The sequence below is a fragment of the Etheostoma spectabile genome, chromosome 13 (genome assembly GCF_008692095.1).
Source record: "Etheostoma spectabile isolate EspeVRDwgs_2016 chromosome 13, UIUC_Espe_1.0, whole genome shotgun sequence".
Classification (NCBI taxonomy): Eukaryota; Metazoa; Chordata; class Actinopteri; order Perciformes; family Percidae; genus Etheostoma; species Etheostoma spectabile.
Window position 1 is genome coordinate 8,693,341 of NC_045745.1, and position 6,328 is coordinate 8,699,668.

The window sequence follows — 6,328 nt, forward strand, 5'->3', positions numbered from 1 at the left end:
GTTTTAAATGTCTCTCTCTGAAGGGATCCTTTCCATAGTGTTGTCAGACGATAAGAACATTAATCTGAGCTCGTCAGTGGCAAAACGGGCACTTTTTCACAATTTCCCTATTAACTGCAGCGATCTCTTAATACTGGACCAATCTCAAATATTGCTGTTCCCATCAGTCACTTAGTCCCACAAACCATCCATGCAGGTTGGTTTTGATGACAACAGTGGAAGCAGACTCAGCAGAGAGAATGGGGAAACTGTTGAATCCCACGGTATTATCACACTAACCCACAAGTGACGATGTGTCTGACGTTACATGTGTTGGCTTAGTTTGACAGACCTGTAGTTAATATTTGGATATTTCACTTGGTAACAAAATGCTTGCTGCAAACTTAACTCCGTAATTTCCCATTTTTCTTGGGCTCAATAAATAAATATCTATCTGTATCTAACGTCGGACATAACGTGAGCTTAGCGTCAGGATCTCCACAGTCTTCCTGTTCTTTCTGCTGATTTCTCCCAAATAAATCAGACACACACACACACACACCATCCTCTAATACAGGGGTCTTCAACAGGGGGTCCGCGACCCCTAGGGGGTCCGCGGAGGTACTGCATGGGGGTTGCGAAAGTTTTGGTTGATTAGACTTTTTTTTTTATATCCCCCCCGCAATTTTTTCCACTAATTGAAATGTCTTTAAATCCACATTAACATGAACTCAACACACTGTAGTAAACAGATAATTGAAGGCAGAAGATGTCTTTCAGTCATCAATGCACACATGGCACTATAGGACCAGTTTGATATAACACAATGTTATACAATATATATAATTAGGGGGTCCCCGCTCCATCTCGCCATCAGTTCGGGGGTCCTTGGCCTGGAAAACGTTGAAGACCCCTGCTCTAATACCATTAATTTAATGTGACATTGACGGTTTCCCCCCTGTGGATGTGAGCGCTCTGAAATCAGAGGGCAACGTGTGTGTTTTTGTCCTGTTTTTGTCAAAATTAGTATTTAATGTGCATGTGCAGAGTGACTCCAGTGATTCTGCACCTCTGACGTTCATGTGCCCCTGCGACGGGGTTTGTCTTCAGCTCGGTGACGACTTACCGACGTCTGTTTGAAGTCTGTTTCCAAGGCAACCTGACTTTAAAAAAAAAAAAAACTCCGGTTTGCCGACTCTTTTGTGTTCGTCCCTGGATGTTGAGCGGCTGTTGTACAAGTTGTCCTTGGTGCTTTCTCTCGACATTTCTCCTGCCTTGAAGCAACACTTTGAATTTTTTTTTTTTTTACATTTGTTTTAACATTTTATCGGAGAAAATGAGGCAGAATGGTAAACACACGCCAACGGGTAAAGCCGAAGGCATTTTCAGTGTTTTTTCAAGTCATTATGACTTCAGAGCGTCTCTCTTCCATGAAAGACTTGTAGGCCTCCTGACAGTCCCTGTGGCCATTTTTAATTGCTGGGCGCCAGTTGGATCTGTGCCCCCCCCCCCCCCCCCCCCGTTGTCCAGGTTGAGGCGATGTTGTGTCTGCGGTATGTTGTCCATGTCTTTCTTGAGTATAGTACGGTACTAAGTACACGTTTGGTATACACAGACTTTGAGGAACACTAAAGGGGGGTGTGTAAAACATTGTAAAATTTAAATCTTCCTGCTATACATGGACTCGTACTTTGAGATCGGGGCCTCCCCCAGCTGGACGTCCCTCCACCTAGTCCTGGTCTCCCCCGAGGCCTCCTCCACTGGACGTCCCTCCACCTATCCTGGGTCTCCCCCGAGGCTTCCTCCCAGCTGGACGTCCCTCACCTAGTCCTGGTCTCCCCCGAGGCCTCCACCCGCAGACGTCCCCCACCTAGTCCTGGTCTCCCCCGAGGCCCTCCCAGCTGGACGTCCCTCCACTAGTCCTGGGTCTTCCCCGAGGCCTCCTCCCAGCCGGACATCCCTCCACCTAGTCCTGGTCTCCCCGAGGCCTCCTCCCAGCTGGACGTCCCTCCACCTAGTCCTGGTCCCCCCGAGGCCTCCACCCAGCAGGACGTCCCTCCACCTAGTCCTGTCTCCCCCGAGGCCTCCTCCCAGCTGGACGTCCCTCCCACTAGTCCTGGGTCTTCCCCGAGGCCTCCTCCCAGCCGGACATCCCTCCACCTAGTCCTGGGCCTCCCCGAGCCGCCTCCCAGCTGGACGCCCTCCACCTAGTCCTGGGTCTTCCCCGAGGCCTCCTCCCAGCCGGACGTCCCTCACCTAGTCCTGGGTCTCCCCGAGGCCTCCTCCCAGCTGGACGTCCCTCCACCTAGTCCTGGGTCTTCCCCAGAGGCCTCCTCCCAGCTGACGTCCCTCACCTAGTCCTGGGTCTCCCCGAGGCCTCCACCCGCAGGACGTCCCTCCACCTAGTCCTGGGTCTCCCCCGAGGCCTCCTCCCAGCTGGACGTCCCTCCACCTAGTCCTGGTCTTCCCCGAGCTCCTCCCAGCCGACTCCCTCCACCTAGTCCTGGGTCTCCCCCGAGGCTCCTCCCACTGGACGTCCCTCCACTAGTCCTGGGTCTTCCCCGAGGCTCTCCCAGCCGGACGTCCCTCCACCTAGTCCTGGGTCTCCCCCGAGGCCTCCTCCCAGCTGACGTCCCTCCACCTATCCTGGGTCTTCCCCAGAGGCCCCCCCGCCGGACGTCCCTCCACCTAGTTCCTGGGTCTTCCCCGAGGCCTCCTCCCAGCTGGACGTGCCTGGACCACCTCCCTAGGGACCCCCCCCCCAGGAGACGTCCTTACCAGATGCCCAAACCACCTCAACTGGCTCCTTTCAACCCTTAGGCAGGTGTCTTCGGTTTGTTATTGACACTAAAAGTCTCCTTTCGCGTCCTATCTAGACTCTTTATCGGGACTCTTGGCGTCTCTTTTTGGCGCTCTGGGTCGGGGTGTAGGTTTTAAGGACACGCGGGACAAGAACGGGACAAAAAGACCCGGTCTCCTGGGTGAAAGTCCTGTATTTATTCGTTTGCCAGACCCGCCAAAGCAGATTTTTGCCCTTTCATACTACTCGCTACGGCGTAAATTCACACGCCACCGCCAGGTAATACGAGTCAATGGAGGCCGAACGGCGTCGATGAACACGCTAAAAAGCGAGCGTGCGTCTTGATAACCGCCCCTGCAGAGATCTGAGGAGCAGGTAGTCCTCATGAGTCCACCAGAGAGATCTGGCATCGGTATCTGACGCTGAAAGCCACCGACTAAGCGGGACAGGGAGAACGTTTTTTTTTTTTTTTAACCGACTTTCACATCAAACCGAGAGAAATCCATCAGAGAAGATACACAGAGGCCGATTTAAACAGCCACAGGAGCAGGGTACGGACCAGAATGCATTGCAGCAGCAGGACAGGGTTGGCTCTCTGTACAAACTGAAAGAGCTTTGTCATTATTTTTCTCATTTTTATGACCAGTTTCTCATTAAAAACTTTGTAAGCAGTTTACTGGTGTTAAAGGAAACCAGCGAATCAGCAACAAAACAACTCATAACTCATAACTATAAGCAGCACATTACACGAGAACATCTGACAAGAGAGCATTATATTCTGGCCAAAGTCGTCATCACCTCTGAGCTTTATCAAAATAAAAAGAATAAAAAATTAAAGGAATGCAACAAGTTGTCAAAAGGCGTTTTGGGAAATGAAGTAGACGACTGACTGAAGGGAAAGTGACCCCCCCCCCCCCTGAACACTAACCAATGAAACATGTAGAACATCACAGATGGGAAAACCGGTCCGGTCCGTTTTAGTCGCGTGGCTCTGCGTCACGGGCACGGTCCCACGTTCAACCTGCAAACAACTAACGGGAAAAACCTGGAAGAAAAAGAAAGAGACGGAGAAAGAAGAGGGGGGGGAATAACACAAACTAGCAAAAAGGAAACATCCAGAGCAGCATATCTGAACATGAAAAAAAGAAACGAGTGCAACAAAAATTGCAATTTTCAGCTTATACTTCAGCAGAGGAATGAAGTCCACGCCGCCGTATCTCTCGTGTTCAAATACGACCCGTTTACTAAGGGCCAGTTACTCAAAGTATTTAATCTGGATCAAAACTATTCGGATTTGGAAATCCCATTTTTTTTGCTTCTCAGGGTCAGGTGATCTGTTTCACTTTTATGCCGGTTTTTCAAAGCAACAATGGGACCGGATCACCCTGATCCAGATACACAGTTTTCAAGATTACCAAATCGGGATTAGCACTGCTCTAAATAGGACGACATGTCACAACGTGGACTACCAGCTACGTACAGAACAGGTAGAAGAGCCAAGATGGCGTCACTCAAAACACAAAAATAACTCCCACTTCCATTAATAATTTCTTTTATGACCCCTCATCTGAACCACTACGAATAAAAAAACTAATACACATTAATAAATACATTGTGGACATTTTTGAAATTTGTCTTAAAAAAAAAAAATGTTCCGGGTTCTTCTTCATCTGAGGACGAAAGACCAGAAATTTGTATTCGATTGTTTCCTTGAAATTAACATACGGTGATGATTGAGATATATATTATTATTTTGTATTTTTGTTTTTTGTTATTTAAATCTGTTTGGGGGATTGTTCCATGAGGACAAGATAATTTTTATTTTTATTTTTTACTTTACTAAACTTAACTAAGGTTAAACAAGTCAAGTGCAAAATATGAAAAGTATATACACTAAATGATACAAATGTATTATTTGACCAATTTAAAGTTTTACTAAGTTTTCGTGCTGGAATCCACCTTGAGATCCACCTTGAGATCCCCCCCCCCCTGTTGGGATCAGGATAATCCTGTTTTTTTGGATCAAAGTTCTCCAAATCCTACTGACAAGTTTTGAACAACCCAAACTGAAGGTCTGATCCAGATTAAAACTAGGATTGGATCCCGTGATCTGATCCGATTTCAGATTCCTTCTTTCCCTTTTGAACAACCCATTTTCAAGATTTGATCCAATCCGATAACCAAAATCCGATTTAGTTCACCTTTGAACAACTGGCCCTGAGTTATTTAATATCAGATGTGTGGGTTTCTGTGTGGCCGGGTTGGTCCAGTGGGCGGAGCGGGCGCACGTAGACGGAGGTCTATGCCTCAACGCTGAGGTCCAGGGTTTTTTTTTGGGGGGGGGGGGCCTGTGTATTTCATGTGTTGCCTTCGGTGTGCGTTTGTTTAAGATCAACAGAGGAAGTTGATTTGACTTATTTCCCTTCACATCCTGTTCCTTTTTTCCCCCCACACATCACCCTCTAATCCTTCATTAATCTCCAGAAAGTCCCAAACATTTGAGTCAGTCTTGTTTATTAATAATAGTACTAATAATAATAATTAAATACTGTACATGTTGTAAATCCACACAAACAGGAAAGACAAGTCACCACACATTCAGGTAGAAGTAGGAATATTTTCGCACAAATGTTTGCAAGAATAATAAATATTGCACGAAAACATCAAATAATCAGCACAACGCTACAGCTGAAAAGGTGAAGCTGGACGGGTACTCGATCCAATGCTGCAGGAAGGGAGAGTTGGAGTTCGGCTAAAATCAGTCTGAACAGTCAACGTTTCGGAACTAAATAATGTTCAAAAGAACAAATCCAAAGATTTAACACCTGATGCTCACGCTCGTTAATATGCACGATCCAAATAAAACTACTTTACCTTTTACGTTAGCTATAAATTCAGTCAGCAGCTCATTTTTTTTGCAATGGTATAACAGGAACTTAAAGGGTAACTACTGTTTCTTTTTTCAACCTGGACCCTAGTTTTGTATGTTTTTGTGGGAAGAACAATCTTCTGCATTGGTCCAGTCTGTCGGCAGGCAGCGGCGAAACAAGCTAACCGGGCAACTGTCCAGCTTGTATTTACCTTCACAAAAGTGCTTGTTTTTCCACTGACAGGCTCAGATTAATATTTAAAGTGTCTGACAACATCATGGAAAGGATTTCTAAGCAGGTCGACCTTTCTGTTAAAGAGTAAGATCCTTTTTTTAAACATAAAAACATCCGCAAAATTGTGTTTGCTAAACAGAGAGACCTTTAAAACCTCTTTCAGACCTTTCTGTTCAACCAGAAACAGCTCCGAAGTCGCTAGCGCTAAACCCACCAGACTCCATTTCAAAAAGCAAGACTTTTAGCGTGTGTAGAGCCAGCATGTTTTTACAAGTAAATTTGTATACTATGTGTTTATTTCAACCAGAACTAGAGTTGTGATGGTCGGAAAAGTGGTAAGACGACCCAAAACAGCTTTTCACGGTTTAATTTAGTTTCTGTCGGCTTTGAATGAAGTGTATTTTACGATGCTAAAATCACTGTTTATTTACATGGAGTCTGGTGG